Source organism: Pteropus medius, unplaced genomic scaffold, assembly GCF_902729225.1.
Source record: "Pteropus medius unplaced genomic scaffold, Ma_sr-lr_union100, whole genome shotgun sequence".
Lineage (NCBI taxonomy): Eukaryota > Metazoa > Chordata > Mammalia > Chiroptera > Pteropodidae > Pteropus > Pteropus medius.
The window spans coordinates 9,874,977-9,885,205 of record NW_024354911.1 but is presented as its reverse complement, the minus strand read 5'-3'; positions in this window follow the sequence as shown (position 1 = coordinate 9,885,205).

The following is a 10,229-nucleotide window of genomic DNA, read 5'->3' as shown; positions in this document are numbered from 1 at the left end:
GTATTTTGCTTTCTTTCTTTTCAGTATGTAAATATTTCTAAAAAAAAAAAAAGCACACTTAGCCAGATTCAGGTGAAGGTTTGAAGGATGTCAGCTCTGCTTTAGCTGATGCTTTGCATCCTTCATATTATTGTTCATTCCCAGAAGAAAAGGGGGAAGAAATAGAGGAAGTTGTAGTGAGGTTCTAAGACAAGTGTGCAACAAAGAAATCAGCCAATTTAAGAGCAAATCCCCAAGTTATATACAAAGTGAGTTTCTGAACATTAGTTCAAACAATCTTCAAAAGTAATTTGGATAATTTCCAAGCCAAAGAGAAATTACATTTTTTATTACATGTCATTTAAAAAAATTAGTTTCAAGTATATTGGTTAGGCATCTATATAGTTCATAAAACAATCCCCCCAATTGCTCCCTCTCTCCCCTGGCCCTCCACCTAGTCATCATATTAATGCTAACTGCATTCCTTCTCCTCACCCCTGTGACCAGCTATCAACTACTAATTTGTACTACTTTAACTCTTTACCCCATTCTCCCAGCCTCTCAGCCCCACTTCCCTCTGTCTGTCACTAAATTGTCCACTATATTTGTGCATCTGTTTTTGATTAGTTTGTTCTTTTTGTTTCTTAGATTCCTCATATAAGTGAAATCATATGATATTTATCTTTCTCTGTTTGACTTATTTCACTAAGCATAATAAACTCTAGGTCATTCCATGTCATTGCAATGGTAGGATTTTATTTTTTTAATGGCCAAATAATATTCTATTGTATATATGAACCATAATTTCTTTATCTAATTGTCTTTTGATGAGCATTTAAGTTGCTTCCATACCTTGGCTATTGTAGATTGTGCTGCCATGAATATTGAAGTGCATAGATTTTCATGAATTATTGTTTTGGTTTTCGTTGGATAAATACCCAGAAGTGCTCTTGCTGGGTCAAAAAGTATCTCCATTTTTAATTTTTTGAGAAACTTCCAGACTGTTTTCCATAGCAACTGTACCAATTTGCAATCCCACCAACAATGTATGAAGGTTCCCTTTTCTCCTCATTCTCGCCAACACTTGTTTTTTGATTTATTGATGATAGCTCTTCTGACAGATGTGAGGTGATATCTCATTGTGTTTTTAATTTGCATTTTTCTGATTGTTAGTGATGTTGAGCATATTTTCATATCTCTATTAGCCATTTGTATTTCCTCTTAGGAGAAGTATCTGTTAAGGTCTTCTGCCCATTTTTTAATTGGATTGTTTGTTTTTTTGTTGTTGAATTGTATAAGTTCTTTATATATTTTGGATATTAACCCCTTTTCAGATGTATCATTAGCAAATATCTTTTTCCAAACAGTAGGTCGTCTTTTTGTTTTACCGATGGTTTCTTTTGCTGTACAAAAACTTTTTAGTTTGAATGTAGTCCCATTTGTTTATTTTTTCTTTTGTTTCCCTTGCCTGAGGAGATATATCTGAAAAGGAATTCCTGTTAGTAATATCAGAGTTTACTGCCTATGTTTTCTTCTAGAAGTTTTAGGGTTTCAGGTCTTAATACATTTGAGTCTATTTTTGTATATGGTGTAAGTAGGTGGTCTGGCTTCTTTTTTTTGCATTTATCTGTCCAATTTTCCCAGCACTATTTATTGAAGAGACTGTCTTTACCCAATTGTATAGTCTTATCATCTTTGTCATATATTAAGTGAACATATAGACGTGGATTTATTTCTGGGCTCTCTATTCTGTTCCATTGATCAATGTATTTGTTTTTATGCCAGTATCATGCAGTTTTGATTACTGTAGCCTTGTAATATAGTTTGGTATCTGATAGTGTGATACCTCTAAATTTATTCTTCTTTCTTGAGATTGCCGTGGCTACTCGGGGTTTTTTATGGCTCCATATAAATTTAGGATTATTGGTTCTAGCTCTCTGAAAAATGCCATTGGTATTTTGATAGGGATTGCATTGAATATATAGATTGATTTGGGTAGTATGGCCATTTTAACAATGCTGATTCTTCCTACCCATGAGCACGGTATATGCTTCCATTTATTTGTATCTTCTTCAATTTCTTTTTTCAACGACATAATTTTTCTGAAAACAAGTTTTCTTGGTTAATTTGATTTCCAGGTATTTATAATTTTTGATGCAATTGTTATTACATATCATTTTTAACATTCTTACCTGTACTTCTAGAGTTGACCAGATTATTAGATGTATGTTTTTATAAATGTGGAAGAGGAAATGGCCATATGATTCCACTGAGCCATGTAAATGAGTAGAGAACATGTTTAGCAGTAACTATGACTTAACTGAATAATTGTGAGCTAAATATAAAGAGTAGAATATAAAAAGGCATAAAAACTCAGGATAAAATTCAGGGTAGTAATTTGTGGAGTCTGATGTAAGTAGGTTAATGAAAAAGCAGAGAAATCAAAGGATATAACTGGTGAGAGACAGCTAAAAAGGTCAAGAGGTTGAAGTAAATCATAACATTCAGATAAGAGAATAGAAGAAGAGGGAGAAAAGGAGGAAGGAAGAGAGAGGGAGTGAGAGAGAGAAAAAGAGACAGAGACAGAGACAGACAGAAAGAGAGAGATCAGTGCTTAATTTAAAGAAATTTTAAGCCATGTCCAAAACAGAGAGTAAGTAAAGTGGAATGATGTAAAAAATCAAAGAAAAGACTAGAGTAAAGTCAGGAAGCCTTAAAACAAACTAAAATTTAGTTTTATAGTTGTAGTGTTGGTACTAGGAAAAGAGAAAAAAAGATCAAAACACAAAGGTGGAGTGGAAAAACAATATCCACTGGAAGAGAAAAGAAATACAGATGACAAATTATTTCCACTTTTAGTAAAATGGTGTAGAAAACAAATAAATATGGGTTAATTATTTAATTCATCAAATTAAGAAAAGGATATCAATTCCATTAATCACTTTTTGACATTCAGTAAAACCTGTGAAGGCAAGGTTAAAAGCAACAGAGAATTAGAAATTAAAAAAATAGAAAGAAAAATATAACTCCTGGTTTGCTTTCATAAAATGAAAATAATTTCATTAAGAGAATGAGAAAATTCTAATGGAAGAACTGGAAGATGATCAAATTTTGAGACCTCAAGACTAGAGATAAATAAAAAATTTTAATTTTCAGGATCCACTTTGCACGAATATGTCTGTTATAAGATTTTAAATAAATACCATCACAGAGAAGCAAGACAAAAGTACACTATCCAGATAATAAAGGAGGATTTTGAACATGAGGAGGGGTAGAGAGGAAAACGTCCAATTGAATAATAAATATTTTATATGGAAATCCACCTAAAGAGGAGAATAAAAGACTTAAATAAACGGAGGAATGTAATAGGTATAAAAAAGAATGTAACAGGATACAAATGCATTGTATACTGTTTATGCAGTCCAAAGACATGGCATATATAAGGTATATAGTATTTGTTACAGCTGATTTGCAATGTTCCTTCTCAATAACTCCATGAGTGGCAGCAATCTGAAAATACTGTTCTTTGGGATATTTTAATGAGGCATAGTAAAAACACTGAGGTTTGCAATCATATTTGATTTGGCCCAGCCACATAGATTTGAGCTGAGGGTAGATGGCACAGCAAACATAATGAGAAAAAACAAACAAACAAACAAACAAACACTAAGAAGATGTGGCAAAGAAAATGATAATTGGGCACATGTAAGCTTCAATAATCTGCAATTTTGTTTCCCAGCCACTAAGTAATGGTTAAAATCTTCCATTGAAATTCTGCCCTGCATCACTTTCTTCATTGCAAGCAAAGCCATTCATCAGTTCTTTCATGCTGGTTCAATTAAATCCTATAGCGCTCCAAGGCAATGTAGCATCAGCTCTGGTGAAGAATTTCAATTCTGTAAACAGGCCTGTAAATATGCTACTGTGGATAAATTGGCCATCAGGGTGATAGAGAGTAGCAAACGAAAATGTGTGATTACAGCTAGTTTTAGTGCAGGCTACTAGAAAGCTGCTGAGCCATTACTGTGAATAAAAACAATGTTTTTTTTCTCCTCTGCTTATCTAGTAGTTTTGCTCTTTCCATATTCGCTGTCTCCAGGCAAATACTCTTTGTCTGATTGTAATTTCTTACTTAGTTATTTTTATAATAACTCTGACCTATATTCTTTTAGAACTAAAACCTAACTTACCCCTCAAATCCACTTTTCGCTGTATACCATTTTCATCATACTTAATCCTTCCAAGCTGTTCAGTCTTAGGGCTGCAGAAAAATAGGATGGTTTTCTGTTTTTGTTTTTAACCTTCAGGTTAACTACAAAATGAAAGATCCTCTCCTTTCTTCATTTTTGACTTTTTCTACTTTTATTCTCTTGTTTTTATATAATACTTGCACAACCAACCTTACACCATAAAGGAAAAAGCATGATTTAAAGTTTTTAGCTAAGATGTAATAAGATGAAGTCACGCTTGTCTTCAAAGCAAATTTTTTTTAAAAAAATAGTGATACCGATTTAAAGAAAAAAAGTTTTATTTTATTCTATCAAAAGCCCTTTACTATACTAGTGATCTCAAAAACTTGCAGAGATAAGAACTTTGGTATTAACAAAGGAGAAAAAAAACTTCATGTACAGAAATTTCTGGTACTTATTTATATTAATCAAACACAGTGAGATTTGTTCTGCCAAAAGAGACAGATGCAGGATTTTCTATGTTCAGTAGGATAAATAAGATGCTAAAGCCTTTGGGTTTAAGAGTTTTGGCAAATAGAAAAATGCCATTAAAGGTAACTATGTAATTGTTTCAAGGATGCTAATCACAATACTCTGAACTTTAGATTTTCTTTTTCACACATTCTTCCCTTAATACAAAATTCATGAGAAACTATATTTTGTATTGAATATTGCAGATTAAATCTGTAAACCAGGAGATTTCTACAAACTTCTGTGGCCACTTACCAGTCAGCATTCTCTCTTGTTTGCTACTTTATTTAATATTACAAATCACAATCCTGTTCACTAAAAATTTTGTATGCCTATCCTGCTCTATTCTTTCAATTGTATTCCAAGAGATGAGTAGAGAAGAATCAACTCCACTGATCCATTTTGCTTCAAAGTAAATATGTTTGGACAGAATTGGCTTAATATTGTCCTTTAAAATCAGCCTTTTAAATTGTAAGTTTCACTTTTTGAAACAAGTATGATAGAAGTGTGTTTGGGTCACAGGTTGATTTCTCAGAGAGGCATTTGAAACAGTTGGAAAATACATGAATGCCTTCCTTTTAAACAAAAGAGGTAAGCAGGGAAATGTTTTAAAGCAGAACAGCTCTTGAAATAGATGAAGTGGTTTTGAAGGTATTAAATGGCAACACAGACAGATATGTTCCCTTTTTTCCTGACAGTTAATAAATGTCTAGGATTTTAATATACTTCCTAGACATGTGTGTCTTTTATATAGAGTGAAAATAAATGTGTTTTCATCCTTTATACATAATGGAAGTCACTATATCTTAATCAGGTCTATTTAAAAATATGCCTGAATCAGTGTGAGGATTTTCACAAGTCTAGGATTAGTAATTTTAAAATGTCTTATTGAATTTTTATCAGAATCTTCTATGAGCATTACAAAATTTATATATTTTTTGTTATAAACACTAACAGAATTCTTAGAGCTAACTGATAGGGTGACCTCATGATATTGTAACACACTGCAATGGTGAAGTGACTGTGCTTAGGTTTGGCATCTCTGGATCGAAATCATGGCTCTGCCACTTATTGGTTATAAAGAAGGTAATTTAATCATTAATAAAAGATTGTTTAACAAGGAATAGTATTCTTTTTAAACCTTGGTTATTTACTAATCCCATAACCCTAAATTATTTCATTTGTAAAATTAGGGATAATGGAAATAAGTAATTCATTGGGTTTTGAGAAGCTTTAGTAACATAGTACAGGAAAAAACCTTAGTAGAGTAAGTATGCAACAAATATTAAATAGCACTAATACTACTAACAATAATAACAACATATAACATCTATAATCTATTGTTTTAGCTTGCAATGTCTTACATAGTGAAGAATGTTTTTTTTTTTCCTTTTGTGATATTAGTGTCATCTCTATGAAGTGGTATACCTTTTTTTTTAAGAAAATGGAAAATTCTGAATAAAAGCTGTGATAGCTTACATCAGAAGTTGAGAAACTATACACCATGTGCTAAATGTGGTTTGCAGCCTGATTTCGTAAATCGAGTTTTATTCTGACCAACCGTGCCCACTGTTTTCATTGTCCATGCTGCTTTCCCACCACAAGGACAGAGCTGAGCAGTTGCAGCAGAGGCCGTCTGGCCCATAAAGCTTAGAATATTTGCTGTCTGGCCGCTGGCAGAAAAGTTTGCCAGTCCCTGGTCTATGTCGTGCTAAACGTTTGGATTTCTTTAAACCTCAGTAATTTTATGGGAATTTCAGAGTTTTTACTATTGAAAGACTCTGCCTGTCTCCAAGGTGTTAATGAGCCCAAACATAATGTGCCTAAAACAGAAATCTTGATATTTCCCTTTGATCCCATATTTTCCATCTTGGCTAATGGCATCAAGTTTCTTAACAAAATTTTGATTTACATCTTTTTCTCCCATCTCCATCCTATCTAGTCTACCATCATGTTTTATATAACAGCTCCAAAATACCTCCCCACACTCTTCACTCCATTCGACTCCAAGCCATCTGTTCTACTTTTCTAATACCACTATAATAACCTTGTACATGTTTAGTAGCTTAAAACAACACAAACATTATTTTATAGTTTTGATGATCACAAATCCAAAGTGGGTTTCACCAGGCTCAACTCAAGTTTAGCAGCTGGATTCCCTTCCAGAAGTTCTAGGAGATAATCCATTATCTTTACCTTTCCAGCTTCTAGAGGTCTCCGTATTTCTTCAAAGCTAGCAATGGCCAGTTGAATTTTTCTCATGGAAAACTCATCTCTTTGGTTCTGACTTTTCTGCCTCCCTCTTCCACATTTATGGACCATGTAAGAATCTTGGACAATCCAGGACAAACTCCTAATCTTAAAGTTAATATTAGCAATCTTATTCTATCTGCAAATTTATTCTATCTTCCTCTTCCCATTTAACATAAAATATGTGTTGTATACTTAAAAACTTGCTTAGAGTAGATCTTATGTTAAGTGTCCTTATCATGGAATATAATCATAATAAATAAAAGGGTGGGAGGAAATTTTTGGAGGTGATGGATAGTTTTATGGCGCATCGTTATGGTAGTTTCATCGGTGTGTACTATTTCCAAATTCATCACATGATATACATTAGTTATGTAGTTTTTACACATCAAAATTTTAATAAAATAAAAAAGGTTATACATAGAGTTATCATATGACCCAGCTATATTCTATTCCAAGTATTTACCCAAGAGAAATGAAACATTTATCCATACAAAAACTCGTACGCAAATATTCATTATAGCATTAATCATAACAGACAGGAATTGAAATAATTCAAATATTCATCAACTAATAAATGAATAAACAAAATGTGGTATATCCTTACATGTAATAATATTCAGCTATAAGAAAAAATTAAGTACTAATATATATTATAACATCCATGAACTTTGAAAAGATTATGCTAAGTGAAAGAAACCAGACACAAAAGGCCATATATTATATGATTTCATTTATATATATATACATATATGTGTATGTGTGTGTATATATATATATATATATATATATATATATATATATATATTTAGAGAGAGAGAGAATCTATCTATTTATATATAGATAAGTAGAGCGGTAGTTTTACAAGGCCATGGGTTGGGGAGAAATGAGAGTAACTGCTAATGAATATGATATTTCTTTTTGGAGTTGGTGATGAAAATGTAGAGTTGATTGTGATAATGGTGGAATAGCTCTGAGTATTAAAACCACTGAATTGTACTTTGAATTGTATGGTATGTGACATATCTCAAGTTGCTATTAAAATTATTAAACTACAAATAAAATTTATTTTTACTGGGGGAAATCTTTCCTGTTTAGAGACAGAAAAGTAATAATTAATATGTTGAATTGAATGTATTGAGTTCTCACTAAATATCGGCTATTATTATGTTATTTTCTCCAGTAATACTAGTTCTCTAATTTCGTATTTGAAGATATAGAAGGGCCCAAGAGCAAGTATAGGGACAAATAGAGAATTATGATATAATATTAGCTAATAATTACTATTTATTCTTTTATAATCACTGTATAAAGCACTTCGCAGAAATTATTTTAGCATTGTCTCCAATTTTATGTAAGAAGAAACTAACATTTTAGGAACTTATGCAATTACTAAGTGGCAGAGATGTGAAGCAAATTCATGCTCTTCATCCTGCATTACCCAACTGGCCGTGGAAATTTATAAGACTTCTGTGCATATGAACTCAATTGCCACATAGGAAAAAATAAATAAATTTTGAATTATCAAACAACAATCAAAGATATAAACCAAAACAACTAAAATATGAGGAAATAAACTCAGGTACAGGGGTATTAGTTGTAGAGTGAGTAGAGGTAGAAGCCTTTCCTACACACTACTTACTTAGCCCTTTTCTTTGGTCCTGACATAAATTTGCAAAGCAAATTAGTAAAACTGGTATTCTTAGTTAATGATGACATAACAAAATTCAGAAGTGAACTATAATTGCTTAAACAAAAGCCTTTCCCTGGAATTAAATTAAAATGTCTGCATCTATAAAAAGAGCTTTCAAATGATAAACAAGAGCAATCTTGACAGAAGCTGCATTGCAGCAGGAGAGTGTGTCACCATTAGAAAAACACCCTCAAAATGCCCAGAGTTGCAAATTCATAACGATCATACAATAATTGATCTCACATTTGTCCTGGAAATACGTTATTTGTCAAGCAAAGAGGGGCTTTCTCAGCTTCTTTAACTCTGAGCTACTGAAGCACTACGAAGTCTTCACTTGTGTGAGAAAAATTCAAATCTGAATAGGTTTATGAGAAAGGAGAACAAAATGAGTTTGAACATGCTGCATAGTGAATGGAACATAAAATGTAATAGAAAAAGACTAATATGAGTATTCCAATGATTTGAAAGGAGACATAATAACAAAAAAGGAAAAAAGTGACATTGCAATGTTTATCACACAGTCATCTATTGTGCTAAATGTGACAATATTGATCATCCTAGTGAACATGGCTAAGAGACTGTCACTATAGGAAAAATTACTGTTTCAGTGAAAACTATGCATTATCTCTAGCAAAACATTCAGTTTTATGAGATTTGCTTTTATGGAAGCTTTTATAATTCTATAATTTGTATATAACTAAGGGCAAGGCAAAAAATTCTTTTCTTTCAACATACCAACTCTGCCATGTCAGGCAGTGGTTCAATTGACTCCCCTCTCTTACTGTAGAAGTTAGTTTATACATTTATACATTCATTTCAATATTCCTGACCTATACATGTGTCTGTTTTTTAGATTCTCTTTTAAACCCATTATATCATTTTCCTAGTTTTCTAATTAAGAATTAAATAATATATCTAGTAAGCATTCATATTTATAGCTGTGTGGGAATTGTAATTTTACCTTTTATTTGAAAATTATCTCAATGCTGGTGTCACAATTAAACATACAAAGTCATCACTAAAATATCTAAATCTACCTTTTTTCTTGCTCAAAACATTTCCTCTTTTCTCTCGTTCTTTAAGCTGTGTGTGTGTTGTGAAAGACGAAATGTAAGGAGATTATTTATTGCAATAAGGAGAGCATTCTTTAACAAGACACAACTCAGAAAAAGGGAAGGGGACCTTGGATTTTATAGAGATGAGTAAACAATGGGATCATTGAGATTTTGTTTACATAACATAATAGTAGGCAAGACTGCAGTTAATGATGTAAATTTTTTTTAACAACTACAAGAATTATTATTATAAAAATCAAGATAGAGTCCCCTTCAAAGAGGAAGGAGGCAATAAGATCTGTAAATACTAAACAAGTTATTTCTAAGATATTGGCAGTGCATTTCTTAATTTGGGTGATGTTTTCACTATGCAATTAATTAGTCTGGATTCTCTGTACAATTCTCTATGAATAAGTCACAATTTGCAAAAGTTAACTTTGTTTTTAAACTGTTGGTTACTGATAGTTCTAGCACCATGGATTAAATAGTCGATCATTTACTCAATGATATGTAATGACACTTTTGTAAAATATCAGGTATTAATATAACTGA